Source organism: Lytechinus variegatus, chromosome 6 (genome assembly GCF_018143015.1).
Source record: "Lytechinus variegatus isolate NC3 chromosome 6, Lvar_3.0, whole genome shotgun sequence".
Classification (NCBI taxonomy): Eukaryota; Metazoa; Echinodermata; class Echinoidea; order Temnopleuroida; family Toxopneustidae; genus Lytechinus; species Lytechinus variegatus.
In genome coordinates this window covers 42,658,061-42,669,505 of record NC_054745.1, presented here as the reverse complement: position 1 = coordinate 42,669,505, position 11,445 = coordinate 42,658,061, and the positions used below count along the sequence as shown (strand labels likewise).

The 11,445-nt window shown below is 35.2% G+C and overlaps 1 pseudogene; it reads right to left on the bottom strand.

Annotated features, from left to right (window-relative positions):
* Window positions 1–9,189: 9,189 nt before the first annotated feature.
* LOC121416663 lies at window positions 9,190–11,121 on the bottom strand (annotated as a pseudogene).
* Window positions 11,122–11,445: the final 324 nt, after the last annotated feature.

Here is an 11,445-nt window from a genome sequence, read left to right as displayed (position 1 = left end):
CAGCAGAAAGATGAAGGTGTACTCGAGGCTGAAAATAATATGAATTGAATAGAATAGAAATAATAATGTCAGACAATTATTACGATGAAAACAGGGATTGATAAAGTTATGATTTTTCCTATTTCTATGGAACCCATCTATACATGACTTTGTAAATACAAATCTCCTGACCATCAGGTTGTTATTAACTTACAAAATGAATCTAAAGTGATTTACTCAAGTTTTTTTTCCACAATGAGAAAATAGGATCTTCAACCTATAATGTTGATCGAGGTCTTTTGTGCTCGTTAAAGCTTTCTTGGTTTATATACATGTATATATGCAATCATATTCTTTACGCTTTGAGTAAGCATAACCAGTTAGATAAGTAACTGTGCGTAAGCCTTGATGTGGAATATTTAATACCTACATTCCCCGAATATTGTTCTCACGAACTGAAATTTTGCAGCTCTGTTTTTAACGGATACTTCATTCTCATTTATACAGTGCGTATTGATAAGAATTTTACATTTTGATGAAGCTCTTAGAATTGAAAAAGAAACAATTTTGGGTAATCAATTCACATATATTCTCGAGTTTTGGTCTCATCTCTCAAATAAAAGTAAACACTTTGACAGAACGTTACACTTGGGTGAGCAATGCCCATTTTAATAAATCTCACAGAAATCGGTTTGCGCAGAAATGTTCATTGATCACGCTGTGTCAATTGAAAACGGAGAAAACAAACTGACCGTGCGGTTCACTTTGCATTTTTAGTCAATTGAATAAAAAGAAACATTTGAACATTCTGTAAAAAATTAGCAACCCAAACTAACATTTTTACCCCAGGTAAGTACAACCATTACCCTTTTATGCCAGCTTGATGTTGATCCGAATGAAAACAAACATGTAATTGAGATATTTCCAACATTTTTTTACTAATTACTAATTATATTCCGGAGCATAATGATTAACAAAAAGAAAATCAAGCCAAGCAATTTCATCTGAATCACATCTCCGTGTAAAGCCAGATGCCATCATAATGGCCTCGGTGTGTGGGGGACAGGGAAATCGGGGCTCTATGAACTATTTCGGGCAAGGAAACAAATTAGAAACGGTAAAAGATATTTTTAAATAACTATTTTTATAAAGTCAATGTACTCTTCATGATTAATGTTTACCTTTATTCATATAACTATTTATAATTTCTATGCAAATATTTTTTTACAAACTTTTCTAAAGTAAGTGGTGCTCACTCAAGCGGAAAGATTTTTACCAATTTTTAATTGTGGAAAAAAAAATTCAGGATATTTTACATAATATTTCAGGATTCTCCTAAGTGCAATTTTTTTATACGCACTGTAGAGGAAAGGAAGAGATGAGCAAGAAGAAAAAGAGGTTAAAACCTTAGTCATATCCCTTTCAACCGAAAAAAACATGCATCTGCAGACATTACTTACAAATCAACTAGTTTGGAATTATGCCACTACACGTACTCATAACTACCCAATCTAGTGAGATAAGAGTCTTCCTAGAGATCACCAAGATTGATAAAGGAAACAAAATACTCATCTGATAACCCAAACTACAAAAGTGTTTCCCCCCTTTGCCATGGGAAATTATTCACTTTCAGATAATGTTTCAAACAAACTATGAATAGAAACTCGACCAATATCGTTTTCTCAGAAGAGCATTAATAAAGTATCATTCTCTCACGATCATTGTCATACCGCCATCAACGACACAATGTGGAGAAGTCACTACTTAGAGGAGATAGTAGTCCTCCTGTCCGAAATCATTTCATCAATTATGAACACAAATATATTTATGAATTTACCAATCAGCTTGATAATACTCAGGATGTTCAATCAAATCTTATTGCGGGTGAAAAACGAAAAAAAAAGTATTAACATTTTATAAAGAATTACAGTAGAAATGTAGTGTTTATTCTTATCACATGAATTTTGGGCTTGATTCATTTGGCACAAATATAATAAAATGATATTCTTTTTTTTCTATTCAAACATAATAGAACGTAATATTATCAGATGCAAACGGACAGATTTATACGGAAAACGGTAGAATATACACTGCATGTAAATGGATACCGATAAACTGATCGTTCTCAATTCTTAGATAAAATATTGTTTATTTCCTCGATATCAACCGACAAAGTGACATTGTAGGGTATAACGACCTTTTTAACTCACCATATTGATCCTCCCCGATGTATTATGACGTCACCGTCTATGATGATCTCTTGAAAAGAATTGGTGGTTTTGATGTTACTTTAAAACTTTGTATAAACTTCAGAGACCGATATGTTGAATAATAATTATCTATGCTGCGAGACAAGATGGCGTATGTACATGATCAATGTCGTTACACGTCTATGAATTACGCAGTGCTAATTCACTTATTTCAGGGGTAATTTTCACACATGGCTAGGCTGTACTACTGTGTGTCGGATGAATATTAAATATGAATTGAGAGAAATGTCACAACTCAGTTTTCAGTAGTCACATGTTTACATAGAACATGATAATAGTAGTTTCATGGTGGGAGCGTCGACAATTGATGAACTTCATTGATTCTTCTTAATAGATTAATATGAATATGAATTAAAGCAAAGCGATGAGGTAAGAGAGAAAGAGACAGTAGCAGTGAAAGAGAGAAGAAGAGAGAAGGAAAAAGAGGGAGAGAGGACCAATTTCGCAAACAAAGTAGGAACGGTAAGTGAGTGGTGCAGATATTAGCCACGATGGGAGCATCGATGATCGAAGGACGTGCTTCAGTGATTCTTGTTAATATATCAATATAAAAAATTATTTCTATTTTATGTATTTATTTTGTTTGAAGAACAGGAAAGCCCATTCAACAATTTGTTGGTCTCCAAAGGTCCCATGTGACAGTGTACATAGTATAACATAACAATTATAACAAATCATTTACATATCAGTATCATAATAAGACAGGCATAGATAAAATGGTAAGTACTTGAATCAAAGCATAGGAATGTTTACAAAAAGAGAGAAAAGAAACAGAAGGAACTTGCAGAAAACAGACATTTGACAAAAACAGGAGCAGAGGGGGGGGGGGAGAAGAAAGAGAGACAGAGATTGAGATAATAAACTCATGAAATATTTGGAATATTGCAAACAAAGTACATGTGGGAACTGAAAATGGATTGTAAAATCGGTGCATGGCCATATCTTGTAGTGATTGAAGATTTCTATATTTATCTAAGTAGCTGTTTGTAATGTACGTGTATAAAATTTTGTATCCAAAAGAACTGTTGCTGCGCTAGCGCCATGAGCGTCTCTGGATAGTCTGTGCGCTCAATAAAGATATCACTATTATTATTATTTACTATGACTATTATTATCTTATTTGGACGATAATAAGGGGCATTTAACTCTGGAAACTGGGACGCTGGTGGTTCTGTAGCTCCCCCTTCCAGTGGCGTAACTAGGATTTTCCAGGATTTTCGTCGGGGGGGGGGGAAGGTCTTTCAAGCTCGTCAGGGGGGGGTGGTGGCTTTACATGGGTGGTGACTCGTCGGGGGGGGGGCAGACTGCCCCTCTGCCGCCCCCCCCCCGTAGGTAAGCTAGTGCTCCCTTCTCTCAGGATTTTCCAGGGTGTGTTGTGTGTGTTATTACCTATTGGCAGCAAGCATCAACTGGGATTCAGGCGGGCATGCCGAAATATATAAATTTAACCCAAACCATCTCTTTTAAAGTGAATACCTAAATTTTGTATCAGTTTTTGCTCGTCAAATTAAAAAAAAATTGTGCTGGGAGATTATTAATTGCATCTGTATTAATTAACTGGGAAAAAGAAGCAGCGACCAAATTTTGCTCACTCAACCATAAACATACGTTATCAAAATTGTGTGTGGAATGGCTACGTGATGGATAGAAAAACATCAGTAACACCATAAAATTCAACTAAAAATAACATTTGCCCAACTTTGTATTTACACAATCTGAAAAACGACTCTTATGACTTTCAAAAATGGTTATTTTTAATTCAATCATCGATTACTCATGCGTTACTCAACCGATCAATCTCATTTTCACCAGTTGTTTAATGAGTGTAGAAAAGTACCTACGAAATATCATATTTCAAAATTATTCCGTGTAAAAGTTACAGCAATTTCATTTAAGAGGGGGGGGGGGGTAATTTTTTGTTGTGTATATATCAATATGAATACGATTCAAAGCAAATTAATGTTTATCTAAAGGGGGAAACAAGAGACATAAGGAAGGTGAGACAACATTTGAGAATTGATGACAATAAAAATTAATGTGATCCATGAGCGACGTGGTGATAAAAAATACAACTACATTTTAATGACTCCATCTTAACTAAGATCCCTTTCCAATCATGTTGGAAGATTGTTGATTGCATCTGTAATAATTAACTGGGAAAAAGAAGCAGCGACCAAAATAAAAACTCTTGAATTGCTATTGACCTGCACTTGTTCAAGTGACATTCTTTAGTGTTGAAGTCCATAATATCATGGTAAGACCGTTTTTCCAGGCTAAATACTTTGATTGAAATTCCATTCTGACCTTCTCTATGGCTAACAAATGACAGAATGAGTTTAATGTATTAAGATAAAGATGGTGGACATTTTGAACGTAAACAAGCCTTTAATCTTTAGAACGTTGTCCTCTTGACTAATTTCCTATCTTCTTTTATGTTGACTCGATTTGTTTCAAACTTGAAATTTGACATCAATATTCCCATCACCCTATCAACACACAAGTACCCGCGCACACACCCACTCAAACTATTTTCTCTCCCCATTGTACAAACTCTCTCCCATTCTCTACCCCTCATCTCTGTCCTCTATTTATATCTCTCCTTCTTCAGTAATCCATTCTCCATTCACACACACACACACACACACACACCCTCACATAAACACTGTCTCTCTCTGCTATATCATTCGTCTATCACTTTTTCATCCCATCTCTTTCGACAATAACCCCTCAGCTGTCTTTTGTGATTTGACATGTAATGTTAAAGGAATTTCTGTGTTGTAGAAAGCGTCATTCTAATACACCTCCACACCCCTTCGCCATCTCTGTTCTCCATCTATACATTTCCTCTTGTTCTCCCTTCTCCCCCCTCACACACTCACATACACACACACCCACACTCTCTTTCTCTCCATTCTAATACACCTCCATTCCCCTTCACCATCTCTGTTCTTCATCTCCATATTTCCTCTTTTGTTCTCCCTCCCCCACACTCTCTCTCCATTCTAATACACCTCCATTCCCCTTCGCCATCTCTGTTCTTCATCTTTATATTTCCTCTTTTGTTCTCCCTTCTCCCCCCACACTCTCTCTCTCCATTCTAATACACCTCCATTCCCCTTCGCCATCCCTGTTCTTCATCTTTATATTCCCTCGTTTGTTCTCCCTTCTCCCCCACACACTCTCTCTCTCCATTCTAATACACCTCCATTCCCCTTCGCCATCTCTGTTCTTCATCTTTATATTTCCTCTTTTGTTCTCCTTTCTCCCCCACACTCTCTCTCTCTCCATTCTAATACACCTCCATTCCCCTTCGCCATCCCTGTTCTTCATCTTTATATTCCCTCTTTTGTTCTCCCTTCTCCCCCACACACTCTCTTTCCATTCTAATACACCTCCATTCCCCTTCGCCATCTCTGTTCTTCATCTTTCTATTTCCTCTTTTGTTCTCCCTTCTCCCCCACACACTCTTTCTCTCCATTCTAATACACCTCCATTCCCCTTCGCCATCTCTGTTCTTCATCTTTATATTTCCTCTTTTGTTCTCCCTTCTCCCCCCAAACTCTCTCTCTGTCTCCCTCTCTCTCTGTATCATCATTAATCAATAGTATTTTCTTGTAACTTAATGAATTAAATCAATCGTACGATCAATCACTTGCGGCTGCAGTAAATGTTGTTCGGAAATTGATAGGTTTCATAAACATATACCATAGATAACAGATACCTCAGACAAAAAAAAGCCGATCAGTGTTGTTTTATTTTTCACAAACGTTCAAAAGATTTCAGATATTATGGAACAAAGCAAACGACATTGTACGTGTATGTCTGCATTCAGCCATAAAGAAGTGATTTAGCAACCGGGTCCAATGTACAACATCAACGATCATTGCCCCGTAACACACAAATTTACAATCAATTGTTCATTATAGATATTGATTCTGGTTGGTTCATTGTGATTATTATGAACAATTATGTACATTCAACCATGATCCTGATTTGCCATTGCCACTTACGATTGATCGCATATATTTTTGTGAAATGATGACCGAATTGGGTTTCCAAATACAATTCTCATGCTCAAAGTGTGTGAACAATTTGTCTCAACTATTATTCGAAATCAGCTTGATCAAAACGTACATCGACAAAAAAAACTGTGATTTAAAGCAAGACATTCCCTAGTACAATAGATTTTAGGCAAACCAGTCAAAGTGAGAAAGAAAATGATAACAAAATTATTCAAGGGAAAGATCGATCTGACATCATGTTGATACTACACAAGACCACAAGTGGAGATAAATTAAACAAAACAACCATTCAGAGTTTGTGGCTAGCACCTACTCAATAGCATGCCTAATAAATGAAAATGAATAAATTTCCTAATTTACGAATCATGACGAATAAATATAATCAATCTTTATAACAGCTTGTATCAAGGAATAATGATATTAACTTATACCATTTAACATAATACGTGTTTGGTATTGCAAAATCTAAAAAAAAAAAAAAACACGTATAGAATTGTTCCGGGCTGGAAATATTTGTACCTAGGTAAATAGAGTTAAATTCACAGAGTGATGAAAATTTCATCAATATCTGATGACAAATAGCAAGTTTATTGAATTTTAATGTTTAACAATATATTTTTAAAACAGTTATGAATATTCATTAGATTGACCGATAATGTAGCATTCCCAAGTCATTTTCTTGTGTTATTACATGTAATAATAATTGTTTTATTCTTTCATACCGTACGTTTGTGAATGATATAATTATTTCCCTTGTAATGAAATAAGTTAAAGCAATGAATATCTAAATAATCAGTTGTTATTTCAGTAGTTTTGGTTCTTGAAGGACAAAAAATATTAATAAACCTAATTTCATATAATAAAATACAAAAGAACATGTGGGATATGACATAATCAATTTGCTCAATGAATACTCATAAAGACAATCCTAGAACTGTCCCAAGAATAATGCAAATCCTTAAAATGCCATAACTTTTTCATTCCTTGTTCGATTTTATCAAATGTTTAGTGTTTTGTTCGTCTGATTTGTCTTAACCTGTTTAAATGATATTATTTAAACCGGAGTACCTCTTTAAGAACGGACATACTTAATGGTAAGTCCACCCAGAAAAAATGTTGATTTGAATTCACAGAAAAAAAAATCAAATTAGCATACTGCTGGAAATTTCATCAAAATAGGATGTAGAATGAGACAGTTATGGCATTTTAAAGCTTTGCTTATTTCCACAAAACAGTAATATGTACAACTCAGTGACATACAATTAAGACAGTCGATGATGTCACTCACTCACTATTTTTTTCTTTGAATTGATTGAATTAAACAATATTTCAATTTTCATAGATTTGACAATAAGGACCAACATAATTGACAGAGCCACATACACTGTAATATTATACAAGGCTAATTCCACATGATCGGGGTAGAATTAATCATTGTTTTACCTGACAACGAAGGAAAAAATAAACCATTTCATATCATAAAAAAAATAGTGAGTGGATGACGTCTTCAGTCTCCTCATTTGTATACCGACCAGAATGTGCATAAAACTGTTTTGTGATATCAAGGGAAACTTTAAGATGTCATAATTTTCTCATTTTACATCTGATTTTGATGAAATTTTCAGTATTATTCTTGTTGGATCTTTCCCTTTTTTCAAGCAAACTATTTTGAGGTGGACCTGTCCTTTCAGGGTTTATTTTTCGACACGCACTTATCAGATACACATTATTATATACATACTGAAAAGCTGAAGCTGAAAGTTATTTTTTTCCATTAACACTGTAAAGTCAAGCATTGTGATTTCTAACAAAATGATAGATTATGCGGTTATTAAACATGGTGTTCATAATATCAAATTACTGAATATATACATATAAACTGACACATTGACGAATACTAAACTTGATACGTGCACAATTGTTATTAACCGTTTTCTCAAAGTAAGTAAAATACAATCGATAACATTATCCTTTGTACAATTATCTTTGACTGTATCTAAGCTGGGTATTATAAAGTTACGCATACATTCGCTATTCCAACGCATCGTTATTCCGAAGGTTCGAATATTCCAAAGGTTCATTATTCCGAAGGTTCGTAATTCCGAAGATTCTTAATTTCGAAGGTTCGTTAATTTTTTCACATAAAGTATGTAAAATATAATCGATATCCTTAGTACATTCACATTTAACTGTACCGAAGCTGGGTATTATCATGATTATTAAGTTATTTCCACGCTTTTATCATCATGTATTATAATGTAAACACTATATTGATTCTTTGGATTCTTGCTGACCAGTGATTGTATTCTGAGCAGTCATCTACATCGATCACTATCAACATTATCATCATCGTCACCATCTTCATCATTATCATAACCACCTTCATCATCATTATCATTATCTTCATCATTATTACCATCATCATCATTATCATCATCATCATCATCATCATCATTATCTCCATCATCATTATCATTATCATCGTTACCTTCACCATCATCATCATCATCGTGATCGTCACCATCTTGAATAGCGTGTAAATGTGATGTTCAAAGAACAATCACATAACCCCTTTTTAACAGTGAAACAAAACATCCATGATTTAATTATTTATTTATTTGTTTCTACATATCAAAACAATATACACAGTGTGGCCATTACAAAGGTAAATGTAACAATTTCAAATGAAAATATGTATATGGTCATTACTGTATGTAATAAGCAGACATGAAGCGGTGTGACGATATATAGGCCTACAAATGCTTAAGACGTCTGAATACTAAGGAAATCATTTTGAAACGTATTTCCGAATATGTGCTATATTTTCTTGAATGCAGGCTTTAATGAAAATAAAAGAGAAATGGTACTTTGCAAAAATGGAATATTAGCGTTTAATAAAGAGGCAGAGTATAGGGTTACAGTAGGCATATATTTTTATGAAATAATGTTTTTCATTGTCTCAAAGGAAGGTTTTTGCTTGTCAATGTGTCTCATGGTCGTCACAGTGAATGTATTAACTAATTGATCCCCGACGTATCGTTTAGAATGTGAATCTCTTTTCGAATACGAGAATACTTTCTCCATCAGAAGCAATTATCTTGCCTGATGATGAGAGCATTACACGAGAGGAGAAAAGGTAACCCCGCCTATTCGCACCAGGCAGTCTGTTTGATAGAGGGAATGACGTCACTCTTCTCTTCTTCACTTCATTCCCGCTCATCACCTGATCAATCATACACGTCTTGGACTCATCATCTGATGTCACAACGTAGAGGTCGTCTGTTATAGGATCAACGCACACATTCAAGATGTCATCACGTTTGGGGATTTCTCTTTGACCACCCTGTCTGTCTATGATTAGTACTCTCTTATCAAGAGGGTAAGGTTGAGCGATGATGTGACCTGATGATAGCACACCTCGCATCAGTACATTCTGTTTACATGTGATGGTATTCACGATCTTACTATCAGCTGGGTTGATGACGTATATCTTAGACTGATCCGCCTCAGCAGCGATGATCATCCCATCACGGTCAACAGCTACATCCACCCATGAGATATCGCGCGTTGTGTTTCTTGGTATTGTGACGTCATTGATGTGCATCCATTGTCTGTCATACACACTGATGCATCCAGTCAAACTGTCCCCTGTACAACCTGTACAGTATCTACCGCATACTATCTTGTCATCATTCAGTAATGCACAGGATCTTACCCATGATGTATCAGTACCTGTTATCACTCTCTGCATGTGTTTAGTGTTTATATCTAACATGTATGTATGGCTATCTGACGCCAAGTCAGTGATGAACACATTACAGTCATCTATGCAACCCACAGCAATTGGGTACAGTGTATGTGAATTTATCTTTAACAATGATTGTATCACTAAGCATCCACTCGCCATCATACCTACCAATCCTACCATCATACTTCTCTCTCCCAACACCCTTCACAAACCTAACACCTGATATTCTATCAGTGATTTGTTTCACATCATTCTTATAATGTGGTTTCTTTAGTTTATCACTCACTGACATGTTCACACTATGACCGTCTTTAACAATGTTTTTATCGTCTTCTAGTACTGTATCTATGGTCTGTATTGCATTCTCTATTGTTTTTGTGTAATCCTGCAATGATTTCATCAACTCTTTGATCTTCCTATCCTTCTCTTTAGCAATGTTATCAATGTCTCTATGAAGACCAATCTTCTTCTTGTCCATGTGTCCTTGTCTAATCTGTGCATTTGTATGGATTAATTCAAGTTGTTTCTCTCTCTCGTCATTGTTCTTTCGAATCTTCTCTTTGATCTTCATAATCTCTTCTTGAAGTAATTGATTCTTAACATGAAACTTCTGGTTGATTTTGTAAGCATCTATCTTCTCCTTGACTTTATCTGTATTGATCGCCTCCTTGATTATGGAATCAACTTCATCTTTCAAAGCTTGTAGATGGGTGTCTGTGTCTTTCGTGCATTGGTCGATTTCATTTTCGTACAGACGACCTTCTTTTAATTTGTCCCTTCCTTTTTCTTTTATACTTGTAAGTTTTGCTTGAAGGTCTCCAATTGCGACATCCATACTTTGTCGCACACAGGGGTCTAAATGATCTAGTGCACAAAAAGCACATAACGCTTTACCATGACTTTTACAATATAATTTTACCTTTTCATCATGTTCTTCACAATACATATTTGGTACCCCTCTTTTAATTCTTGCGATGCATGCTTCTTTAGAGGCGCAGTCTACACAGAGTCTCTTCTTCTCCTCCACGTAGTACGTCACATCTGTGATTGACTGACACTCCTTTCCTTCACATTGTTGGTCTGGGGTGAAGTTAGTTGCCATGGTGGCCAGAGTGATAATCTGATGTAAATGGACGAAAAAAGTCAAGTAAAAGAAGGGGGGAAGGAGAGAGAAAGAGAGAAGACGGAGGTGTTAAAATTAGTAAGAAGAGAGGTCGTACTACAAAGAGTCTGACAAGATGGGGGCACGTAATAATACCAATTACAAATACGGAAAATCAAAACAGATTCGCTCTTATATATTACTTTAAAAAAACCTTAAATCATCAATATTTAAACTCTAGTTATAATTCTTTTCAAATTAATGATCAATCAATAATGTGATGGGAGATTGTTCGTTTTTCATGTACATGAAATTCTACCTCAG